The sequence below is a fragment of the Rhinatrema bivittatum genome, chromosome 6 (assembly GCF_901001135.1).
Source record: "Rhinatrema bivittatum chromosome 6, aRhiBiv1.1, whole genome shotgun sequence".
Classification (NCBI taxonomy): domain Eukaryota; kingdom Metazoa; phylum Chordata; class Amphibia; order Gymnophiona; family Rhinatrematidae; genus Rhinatrema; species Rhinatrema bivittatum.
This window is the reverse complement of record NC_042620.1, coordinates 291,130,044-291,142,479: the sequence shown is the minus strand read 5'-3', so window position 1 is coordinate 291,142,479 and position 12,436 is coordinate 291,130,044. Positions and strand designations below refer to the sequence as shown.

Here is a 12,436-nt window from a genome sequence, read left to right as displayed (position 1 = left end):
ATACTCCTAAGCACCTTAGGCATTATCTTAATAATAGTATTATAGTTATAAACTTCAGCCTGCTATAACCTATCTTTCCAGCTGATTAAGCTTCCAAGTTCCATATTCCTTGTTCAATGTAACTTTGCCTCTTCCACACCTTTGTTTAAGTTTGTTGTCACTACAGTTGTTTACCCTTGTTCGATGTAAACCGATCTGATATGGTTTTGCCCATGAAGGTCGGTATAGAAAAGTGTTAAATAAATAAATAAAATAAATAAATAATTAATTCTGTGCCTTGTAAATGTGGAAGACCCTGGCTTGATTCTCAAATCTGGCTTCTGCTTGTCAAGTCAGCCAGACATTGGAGTCCCAGTCATCATGTAACAGTTACACATTCTGCCAGGTTCTTAGTTTGAGAGTGGAAAGAAGTCAATTATAGTCCATTATTTTCTGCTAGAGGTCTGCTGTTGCATGGCTATACCATGGAACTTTTGAGCTGTGGTCACCCCGAGAGTGGTGGGAGACAGTAGGTAGGACTGTGTGCAAACGGTCTCCGCACACCAGACTGGTGTGTATAAGTTGAGTGGGTGGGAGGGAGGGCAGCTGGCAAACTTTCTTTCCCACCCCCCAAAATGGCAGGATGGGGGAAGGGGAATTTTCTCTAATCCTCCCCAACTCGAATTGTTGGAGGCAAACTATCTCTCCTTCCACACTTCCCAGACTCAGATTGACTGCCAAGGGCAAATTCTTCTCCATCTCCCAACACACATAAACTCACGATAGTCTCTCAGTCTCTCTCTCTCTCACACACATACACACTTATTCAACCACTCTCCCCAGCACTCTTTTGCTTCCAGCCTCCAGGCCCAACCCCACTAGCCTCTACCCACACGTTTAGTCACAGCTATCTGCTCCTTCATCCAGCCCATGTAAGTCTAGAAGACACCGCCTCCACTTTCATCCAGTTCACATGGGCCAATATGACATTGCTTCCACCTTCTTCCAGCTCATGTGGGCCAATGTAAGGCTGACTGACTTTTTCTGGCCCCTGTGGGACACAACACTGCCTTCTTGCAGCCAGTGTGGGCTAATTCAGATGGCACCAGAAACACACGGAGCTTTCTTGTGTTTCTCCAGAGACCTAGCAATTCAGAATCCCAGAGTATCCAGGTTGTGATGGTTGTGATCCAGGTTGTGATGGTTATCGTTTATGGATTGCTTCAGGAACAAGTGGATTAATATATGGAGAGGTGAATCCAGGCCGATAACAGAGAAAGCAGGAAACATAGGTGCCTTTCGTATATACCAATCACCTTCCCCTCAAGTTGAGCCTTCAGGTTCTGGTATAAGAAACAGAGGTAACCCCCAATACAAGCAAGGAGTATTTTATAGTCTTCCATCTTACCAGGATCTGTTCAAGGCAGATTACAAGCAGAATAATAATTAAAATGCAAATTAAAAACAGATCAAACTTAAGTCATACAACAATTAAAAGCTTCATAAAACAATGTCCTTTCTAAAACATTTGTAATCTTTTAGCTGCCGTAGATTTACAGAAAGACTATTCCAGAAGGATGAGGCGACCTGAGAAAAGGCACACTTCCTTGCACACTGCAACCGAGTGGTCTTAACTGCTGGTATAGACAACAGTCATTGGTCCATTAAATGTAAAGACTGCTCAGGTCGATGTAGGACCAAACATTTTTTTTTAAATAGTTCGGTGCAGAGCCATATAGGGTATGATGAACCATGGTCAAAATTTTGAATTTTACCCACTGCTCTAGGTGGTAGCCAACGTAACTTGAATAAAGTTGGCGTAATATGTTCTTGCAATGGGCAATGTGTACCCAGGTGAGCAGCAGCATTTAGTAACAATTGAAACAAATGCAAACAACATTTCAGAAGCCCAATGTACATAGTGCTGCAGTAGTCTAAAACTGACAACACAAAGAAATGCATCAGGGACTTAAAATCATTCTTATCTAATAAAAACCTGAGACAATGTAATTTGTGCAATTTAAAAACACCTATTTGAACAACCTTACGTAATTGTGGTCACAAGGTAAACTCCTTATATAGGACACCAAGAACACGAACAACCTGAAATGGACCAAAATCAACCTCTTCCAGCTGGACAGTAAACGAATGAGATAAGTCCACATCGCTGGACAAACAGGCTCTCTGCATCAGAATTCTGCACATCGCTGCCCAAAGAGTCAAAGCTGAGACTTCAAAGAGCCACTTAAATAGGATCTCCAGCTTCCTATCCTGGACATCCTTGAGTGCCGCTGCTCCCACTACTGGGATGGCCATCTTTTTGGTAACTGCCGACATGGCTGCATCCACCTTGGGAATTCTTCACAACTCCAAGGTCTGTTCTGGCAAGGGATATAATTTCCCCATAGCCCTAGTGACTTCAGGCCCACCTTGGGAGATTCCCACTCCCGATCCACCAACTTCTTCACCTGATTCGGCAATGGGAAAGTGGTAGGGGATCCCCGCAATTCCTCCAGGAGCGGGCTCACTCCTTCCTTGTCCGAGTCTTCCTGGGCAGCTTTAATCCAGAGCTCCTCCAGCACCTGGGGAATCAACGGACCCAGTTCCTCCTTCCGGAACAACCGGACCAATCCCGGGTCATCTCATTCTGCAACCGGAACCACATCTGGGTCCTGAGCATCCGGATCCTGCATGGGATCCCCCAAAGTATCCATGGATCCTGGTCTGGGTCCTGCCTCAGATCTCCCAGGGCACCAATAGGGTACTTGTCTGGTCCCACCAGACCCCCCTTGAAGCTGATCAGGATCATTCAAGCTATACGATGAATCATTCCCCTCCGGGGCTCATCTGAGTCCCAGCACATGCAGGATCCCTCCTGACTCCACCGGCCCACTAGCCTTTTTGGCCATCCGGGACTTCCTAGACAAGTGTCTCTTTGCCCCTAACTCCTTCCTGGCTAAATAAGCCTTATGAAGGAAAAGTACAAAACCAGTGGAAAACGCCTCTGGGTCCGAGGAGGAAGAGTCCTGAACCACTCCCACACGAACCTCTCCCCGTCCCCTGCCAACAGCAGGGTTCTTTCCTCACAGGCAAAAAGCATGTGATGGGAGTCCCGCGGCTCAGAAATAGCAGCCTGCACTTCAGCATGTGCTTCCAAAATGGCCACTGGCTCCTCTGACCCCCCCCCCCCCCGAGCCTCCTGAGCCATCCCAGTCGCCTGCATCTTCTCGCCGCTCCCCAGGGGTCCTGCCAATACGAAGCCAATCAAGGCGAGCTTGCCTCAAACTGCAGCAGCAGTAAAGTTTGCTGCACTGCGCAGGAGCCGGCATGTCGGGATGGTCGTGCCTGCACACGCGGTCAGGCCTAAAAATAAACAGTGCCGATGTGAATGCTCCTACCGCTGTCCGGTGCTGACCCAACTCCTAACACCTAACCCCAATGAAGGCAGGCAATTCAGCCCGCTCCCTCTTGTCTGCCTCTTGGTAGGAAAAACAAACACTTACCCACTCCTCAGCCCTGCAGAGCCGATGCTGCTGCCGCTCTCCCTGCTTCAACTCTTTTTTTTTTTTTTTTTTAATTAAATTAAAGAGACAGGCCACAAATAAAAAGGGGAAACAACTACTCCCCTGCTTCTGGAGACAGGAGGCTGAGGAGGTAGGTTCACCGAGGGAGTGAAGGGCCCAGAAAGGGAGAGGGAACCAGGACCCCTGATTATCTATCCCTCCTGTCAAGCAGGGCCGAGTCCGGACAGGAATCACCAACCCCCCACTCGCCCTGTTCCACCCGAGTGATGGCCCTCGAAGGAACCTAACACTTCGGGGAGCTGAATCCTCTTCTTACCTGATCTCTTTCTCCAAACAACTCCAGACTGCAGGTTTGCACCTCTACCATCTGCTGGAGACAGAGAAATACTGAGGGACTGCAGGTGGTACTCTTGGTTATGTAGCAATACCTCAAAGTTTTGTTCTCTGCCTCCATCTTCTGGTAGGGATGCATAAACCCCACTCGTCTGGACTGATCTGGGGTACGAACAGGAAGAGTTGCCTGCATTAACCTCCTCTGCTGGAGATGCTACTTAATAGCTTCTTCTATTCTCAATATAAAGGTCCTGGTACTGACAGTAAGGGGACTTCATCTAGTACTTCCCTCTCTAAGTATGAAAAGGGAAAGGTGGGTGTTTCTGCTTAGCATCCCCTCTTTGCTACACGAAAAGGTCCCAGCACTGACCTTGAGAGTGTTTCCACTTAACTTTCTCAAACCCACATGCTGCTGTCTTTTCCCTACCTGTCAGGTTTTCAGGTCTCCAATGTATGCAAATTTAAGTTATGCGTATTCATTGTGGATATCCTAAACACCCTATGGGGTCAATAGGACAGATTTGGGAACCATTGATTTAATATATCTACCACTTTTTCCATTAGCTGCCTGTAAGGCCATATGTTAAAGTCCAGATAAACTATGGAGGTCATTTTCAAAAGGTTTTATGCATGTAAATAGGTTTCTGAAAACTGCTACAATGTATGCTACTTTTACGTGTGTAAGTTCTTTTGAAAATTACCTCCTAAGTGACCAGTTTAACCTCAATTTCCAAGGTTGGTCTCCTTCTCAGACTGATCTGACTAGATTTTTTAAGCCTGACACAGGGTCTGAAAGAATAAATTATTTCACCTGACTGTATCATCGCTCTATTTATTTCACCTTATCTTCAAATAGATACAGTTTAAGAAGGTCAAGTAAGCAAATAAAGGCTGTGAGTGCTTACATCTCAGAAGTATGTTTTAAACAGAATCAAAGGACTACTAGGACGTGCCAGAAAAACTCCAAAAAACTAGGACTCCTCTGCTTGGAAAAGAGACAAATGAGGGGGCAATACGATAAGAGGACTATAAAATCATGAAAGATGCAAAGAAAGGAACACTGAAACTATCAGAAAGCAGGTTTTAAACAAACAAATAGACTTCATACAATACATGGGGAACTTACTGCCACAAGACACTGTGGAAGCTAATAGTATAACAGGATTCAAAAGGGAATTAGACAAATTTATAAACAGTGGACAGATGCCAGGCTATTTAATGTAACAGTTGGGGATACCAGCCCGAGTTCAATGCATTCCTAAATCATGACTGCTAGCAACTGGAACGGTATGACAGCAGATGGAGAATTCGACATAAGCCTGATTTCTTACACCCTTCATTTAAGCAGCGGCTGCTTGCAGGGCCGGATTTGTCATTAGACAGATTGAGTAGCATGCCATTGCATATTTTTAGCTTTTCCCTATCTTTTCCAGACTGTCTAATTCCTCCGCAGCCACTGCTGAGCCTAGCCAGCCTATGATCTCCTTGGCAGGAGAGCTGGGCCTAGAGGACACCACCCATGATTCCGCTCCACCCAGGTGGGCAACTAGGGCAAATGCTGTCTAGAAAATTCAGTATGGGGTCTGTAAGCCAGGGTACTTTCAGAGATCCTGCAGGGGTCCCGAGGTGGTGCCACTCCCTAGGTAACAGCAAACCTGCGCAGGAGGAGCAGGCAGGGCCACTTCAGACTCTATGAATTCCTGCCAGCTAACAGGCACCGTACTGAATTTTTCTCCTATTGTAGCTGCAGAGGCTGGTGCTTGCATATTTCAGCCAGTCCAGGGACCAGTTAAATAAGGAGAGAACTCAGGAAGGGGGCTAAAGAGAAAGGATCTGGAAAGAGGATGGAAAGGCACAAAAGGCAGAATTTAAGATACTTATGTAAACCGTTTTGATTAAACATTGTTTGTAAAAGCGGTATACAAATACTTTTAAATAAAATACATAAATAAGGGGCCAGAGGAAGGGGGATAGAGGTAGAAGGCAGAGAACCCAGGAGAAGTGTGAGGGCTTTCCCCCAGTCTTCTGGAAGTTTAGATGGGAACTCCTCCTGCCCACTGCTTACAATACCTTGGCTGTAAATCTGACCCTGCCTACTGATATAGAGAGGATGCCAGACTATTTATCCTTTGGCTGGACCCTGCTAGGGTTGTTAGCTCACCTCAGGTTGATCCAATAGGCTAATCCAGTTCTGGTTTTGCCCCATTGCATGAATGGAGAGTAGTTCTTACTGATTTCCCCTAAATAATCAGAACTACAACTTCATGCACGAATGGGATAAAACCAGAACTGGATCAGCCTGTTCAGTCGACCTGGGGTGAGTTAGCAAACTTAGACCTAGCTGGACAATTCTTCTGTTATGTAAAATTGTTGTTAATTAAATTAGCCCAAAACTAGAAATTACCAGATCTAAATGTATTAAACACTATTAAAGTACAAAAGCTTGGTAAACTACATAGGGTAATGAGCCAGTCATTGGGGTCCCTAAATAGAAACAAATGCAGCCATAAGTGCAAATTACTTTGACTGTAAGACCAACTACATTATTTGACTGTAAGACCAACTATATTATTGTTGAACTGTTGACCTGTTCTATGTTTATTGTTTATTGCTCAATGTTCTATGTTCGATGTAACGCCATAGCCGCGACAGTTATGTTCAATTGTAAACCGATATGATTTGATATCTTTGTTCAAGAATGTCGGTATAGAAAATTTGAAATAAATTTGAAATAAATAACTACATGCTAATACATCTCATGAATATTCATTGAGAAAACCAGTCCTTTTTGTTTCCCTTGAGGACTGGAGATGGAGATTCATCCCATTGCCTTCCACTGAAAATCCACATAGCAATAGTAGAAGAGCTGCAGAGTGGTACTGATTGCTGTGAGCACAGACTGTTTGCTAGAGCTTCCAGAATTTGTTGAACTTTAGCTACTGGTCCTTCACAGAACATCCAAAATAGCCTGAAATGAATCTTGTGATTGGGGGGGGGGGGATCAGGTACAGCAGAGATTTACAAACTTTGAGTCCCTGAATATACTCAGAAGAATTGACAAGCACAACCTCACGGGACATTTGACCAGGAAATTCAGGAGTAAAAATCAGAACAGTAATACAGCTGCTGCTCAGAGAATATTCTAAACCAAAAGAAAGAAATTTACTGGGGTGAAAACACCTCCTTTTGGTCTGAATTTTGATATCACATGATTCTGTGGAGACTTCAGTGATTGAAGCTAGAAAGTGCTGGGTTTCCAGATGACATAAAATGGACCATAAAAAAAAAACTAGGATGCAGAAATAAAACGTTAAAAAACCCATTTTAACCTAAATTGTATTTATTTACCTCCTCTTTGGCTGGTGCTAGGTTGGTTCACCTCTTTCTCGGATCCGTTTATTTCTTGTCTGTACAGGGCTGCCAGTCTGTATCTCAGTCCTCTAGCTGGCACTGGGACACACCTGTGGTGTAGAGGAGGGAGATCCAAGTCAAGAAGTCCAGCTTGACTCGGGGTCACACAGGAGCTGAGCTAAATTAGCTAACATGGAAAAAATGATCTCATGTCTCACAAAAATAAAAATCAATCAATAAACAACGTTGGTGGTCTGTGATTTGATTTATCCCTTTTTAGGATTTCTCTGATTTATATTCTACTTTTCAGCACTTAAGAGACTGCCTCATTTCTTTTCATTTTACACTGTTCTTGTTGTCTTCATTTCTTCAGCATTTTTATTCTTTCCTCCACGTACCTCCCTACTCACAGGCTGTCTCTCCAGCTTTTCCTTCCTTTCCTCACACCAGAATTTCTCTCTCACCTTGCGCTCTTCTCCACAAAATGCTGTTTGCTTTTCTTACCTATTCTGTTCCTTCCTCATGCCACCTCCTTCTCTTTTCCCCCCATATATATATTCCCTCCCTCTTACCTACATGCAGCCTTCCTTTTTTTCATATCACTTCATCAAGATACTTTCCTTCCCCTCCTTCTCAGTTCTCCACGTTCCCACTTCGATGTTACTTTACACAGTGCATTGTAAAAAGATAAATTGGGCTCATCTGTCCGACTGTCCTACCACCTTAGCTGCTCTCCCAGTGGACACTGATGTAGCTCACATGCACAAAAACCTTGTAAAAAGTGTGTGTCTTAAAAATCTATGGTAGTTTTATCACAATTTAATTTGGTTCTCTCCACCTGGAAATTTGACATGATAAAATCTCTAATTTGTAACAAGTACAATGGAACTTGAATGTCTATGGAGTTACAACCTTGGTTTAATGTCTTATTCTCATTTAATAAAAATCATTCTCTGTGCCCCTCCTAAAGCCAGGAAGGGGCATTAGCTCAGAAGCACAAAGCAAAAAGCATTCCCCACTGAACAATTAGCTCCACTTCCTCCAGCACCCAGAAAGTTGTTTCTTGAAGGTCTCCTAATAACATAAAGCTAGAATCAAGTGTGCAGTCTCCTTATGCTAAGCTTTTGCCTTCTTTGAAAGGCTCAGCTGCTCGGAGGTAACAAATGGGGTCACTATAAAAGGTCTGTGTTTGGACTACTGATATTTTTACTTTTATTAGAAATCTGAAAGGAAATAAGCAGCAATATTAACAATCTTGTAAGTGATATCAAACTGTTACATTGTAAATACATTGCAGAAATTACCCATACCCTAGGTCAATGGGCAGAAGATGACAGATGAGTTTGATATGTACAAGCGAAGGGCAATGTACATTAGCACAAAACTAGGTAGTGCAATATACTTTGAACACAGCAGTAATGCTAACATCTGTAAGAAAGAAGACATGAACATATTGCCTCTCTCTACCACCCTTTCTCCACCAGTTCCTATCCCCTCCTACCACTGTCTGGAGTGCATGTTTCTATTGACTTTCAACAATGGGGACCTGGCAGGGAATGAGTGCTGTGGTTTACTATTCCACTTGCTGGCAGTAGCCAGAAAAAGTATAGATTTCACAGAACCCCTGCAGGTGCCAATCTGAGAGATTCATGCTTGGCACTCCATGAAGGAAAACATGGACTTCAATCAGGCAGAAAACAGGCCTGTCTTTGCAGCTGTTCTTGCCTTCAACTGGTCAGCAGTTGCAGGAGAAAGAAGCTTTTCCTGGCTGCCTCTACAGCAGCTCAACAGGCAGAGCTGTCTGAACCCAGATAGCTTTTAAAATTCTGCCTGGACCCTAGACCCTCTTAAAAAGATGACGTTTGGGGAAAAGCCAGACATCTGGTAAACCTATTCATCAAGAGCACTGTTAGCTCTGAGCACATGGACCAAGTGACGTGAATTTCATTTTACCTGCTTTAGGCTTCTAAAGGAAAAAGGAGCCAGACCCAGCCTTAAGACACAGGATGAGTCTATTATTTGAAGCCTAATAAGTTGAGAAAGCTTGCATACCTGCTTCCGGCCAACATACCTGTAACTCTACCCTGGAGCACTCAGATTGGTCTTTGGGGGATCTCTATGGATATCCCAGTATTTCCAGCAAATTGAAGGCTACAAACTATGGTTTGGACTCTGGGATGAGGAAGATTTGTTGCAATGCCGCTCGCGGGGCCGTCCGTGAGCAACCTCTCACCTCACTGGCCTGACGCCGCGCTGTTCCCCGACGTCGGCCCCATGCTTTCTCTGCGGCATGGAGTGCTGCTGCCACCGCTGCTGTCTTCGCAGCGGGCCCAAGCCAATGCAGGCCTCACACCATCTTCGCGGCTAGGGAGCAGACACTGCCTGCTGGCTGGACACCGGCTCCGCTCTCTCCGTGGCTGGAGCTACCTGCTGCTGCCTTGCTCATCTTCATGGCCCGGGTACAGTCAATGCTCCCGGCCTTCTTGTGTGGCTGGGAGCCGCTGTTGGGATCTTCTTTGCGGCTGATGCTCCTGCTGGCTGCCATCGCCCCTGCCGCTTCTGCAGTCACCTTTGTTGCAGCAGGCCCGACCCTGCCACCAACAACATCTTTGCGGCAGAAATGCCGCCGCTGCTGCTTCTGCCCTGACATCGGCTCCTGCATAGACATGTGCACGCGCCTCTCTTCCAGATTTAAAGGGATCTCGGTGAGAAAAGCCCCGCAGCTGATGATGTCACCGCCTTGTCCTGCCTTCAGCCCTATAAAAGGGCTCTCCGTCAGTTCCTCGGGGACTTCGAAAGGCATGTTCATGATCATCCATGGTGCGTCTTCCTTCAAGGTCTTCCGTGGTCATCGATCTGTCTTGATGGTCTTCATGTTCCTCGTTGAATGTTTCGGATCCTCTTGTTCCTGTTCCAAGTTCTGGTTCCATGTTCCTGGTTTGGTTGTTCCTTATCGGAGTTCCTTCATGTTGCTTGTTCCAAGTTCCTGGTCTCTTGTCGATTCCTCATCTAGTCTTCTGAATCTCTAACGCTTCTGAATCTTCAATCAAGTTCCTGATGTTCCAGTCTTTGTTCCAAGGTCAGCCTTCTGAATTCTCCCTTGTCCTCCATCCAGGCGTGCTAGTGTCATGGTCTGTGACCAGTCCACGGGAGACAGTGTAGGAAGCTTCCTGGCTCAGGGCCTATTTCCAAGTCTGACTTCGCTGGATCATGTCCTCAGAGTCCATCCTTGTTTTTAGAGTTCCAAGTTCCAAGTCAAGTCTCTAGTTCCTAGTCATTGTTCCAAGTTCCGGGCCTATAGAGCCTGTCCAGCCAGTGGATCTCCTTGCTCCTTATTCCAAGCCATATTCCTCATTCCAAGTGTTGTCCTGACTCCTGTCCTCCTTTGAGTCTCAGTCCTGAGCCTGTCCTGCTCCCCACGTGGTCTGTGACTAATCCGTGGCAGGTTGTCTAGGGCGTGCAGTGGGACAGCATGGCCCGCAACCAGCCCACGGGGGGTTGTATAGGGCACGTTGAGGTGCAGAGCCCTGGGAAGTTGAACTCTACCTGAAACTGAGCCTTCGTCCATGTTCCAAGTCTCCTAAGTCTCTGCCTCAAGTTCCAAGCCTCCAGAGTCTTCATCCCAAGTTCCAAGATTCTTCCAAGTCTTCGTCCGAGTTCCATGTCATGACGTGGCCTGTCCTCAGCCTTCTTCTGTCCTGACACACAAGCCGTTCCCAAGCGGCAGGTCCAAAAGGGCTATTGAATGGCTGGAGAGCTACCCCAGAGACCAGCATTGCGTTGTTGGGACTCACTCCATGTGTACAGGCTCAGCGGAGGCCTGAGCATGCCTTGTCTCTGGTTCCAAGCTACATTCCAAGGCCCAAGCACATCCCATGCCTGAATTGCTCACCTCCAATGGTGCCTTCCTTGGAGGCTCACCCTGAAGTTGCGCCATGGTTCAAGAGTTCACTCTCTCTCGAACAAGCAAACGCATTCCCCGCACTCGCAACAAGATTGGTAACCCTGAGCATCTGCTGGCAGTATTTATAATATATTGATTAATTAATTAATTTTATTTAAACACTTATATTCCGCCTATAGGGGTAATTTTCAAAGGAGTTACGCGCATAAATGTAACTACTATTGTAGCAATTTTCAAAAGCCATTTACTCATGTAAAGTGCACTTATGCGAATAAATCCTATGGACGATTCAATGGCATATATTGTAGCAATTTTCAAAAGCCCACTTACTCGAGTAAAGTGTATTTACATGCGTAAAACCCAGATTTACGCATGTAAATGCTTTTTAAAATCTGGCCCATAATGAACATATCATGCTAGGCAGACAACAGAATCATAAGAATAAAACCAAAACACAGCTAAAAAAATACATTTTAAAAGCTACATAAAAGCCTCTCTAAACAGCACTGTTTTTATAGTCTAACAGTACAATTTAAGATCAGCGAGCTCCCTCAACTCCACTGGTAAACTGTTCCACAGGACAACACCTCCAAAAGAAAGTCATGTGTTGTAAATACCACCGCGGGATGGGTCCGTAGGTGGCTCACTCTCCCCCGATACCACCACTTCCTCCTCCGATGTGGCTTGTGATGCCACCGATGCTGCAGAGCCTTACTGCTGCCTCCATGCGGCACTGAGTCTTCCTGTGCACTCCTTTGCTGCTGCTGTTTCACGCAGTCAGGAGCTGCCACTAAGGCCATCTTCGTGGCCTGGCCACAACTCCACCATGCTTCTCCTGCTGGCGTCTTCCTCCTAGGCACGTGCATCTCTCCTGTAGATTTAAATGGACCGTGGTGGGCAAAGCTCCACCGCCCTCCCATATGACGTCAGCCTGCTTTCCCTATAAAAGGACTCCAGTTTATCCCTTGTGGCTTTCGCAAGAAGTTGCCTTGCTCCTGAAGTTCCTGTGCCATCTCTTTGTTCCAGGAGTCTTTGCTTCAAGGTCTTCTCTTTCTTGTTCTTCATGTTGCCTGTTCCATCTTCCTGGTCTCTTGACGGTCCCTGCATTTCTGTTCTTGATGTCAAGTTCCTGAAGTTCCAGTCCTCATTTCCAAGTTCTGCCTTCCTGGTCTTCTCTTTTGTCCACTCTTCCAGGCGTGCCAGCATCGTGGTCTGCAACCAGTCAACAGGTTGTTTAGGGTGCCTCGTGGCACAAGGCCTGCCTTCTTCGCTGGTCAAGTCTCTGGAAGTCCCTTGTTTTTAAACATCGGGGTCCCGTCCCTAGTTCCAGAAACGCCAGGGTCCT

The 12,436-nt window shown here is 45.8% G+C and overlaps 1 protein-coding gene across 4 annotated transcripts in view; it reads right to left on the bottom strand.

The window, feature by feature from the left end:
* The window catches only part of PIH1D3 (PIH1 domain containing 3), an 89,082-nt gene that overhangs the window by 74,350 nt on the left and 2,296 nt on the right, over positions 1 to 12,436 (bottom strand). For 3 of the 4 annotated variants that reach the window (XM_029607345.1, XM_029607344.1, XM_029607346.1), the window contains exon 2: positions 7,185 to 7,297. The gene's annotated coding sequence lies outside the window, so the exon portion shown is untranslated. Of the gene's footprint in view, positions 1 to 7,184; positions 7,375 to 12,436 lie in introns of all 4 variants that reach the window. The other variant, XM_029607347.1, reaches the window with a different exon arrangement.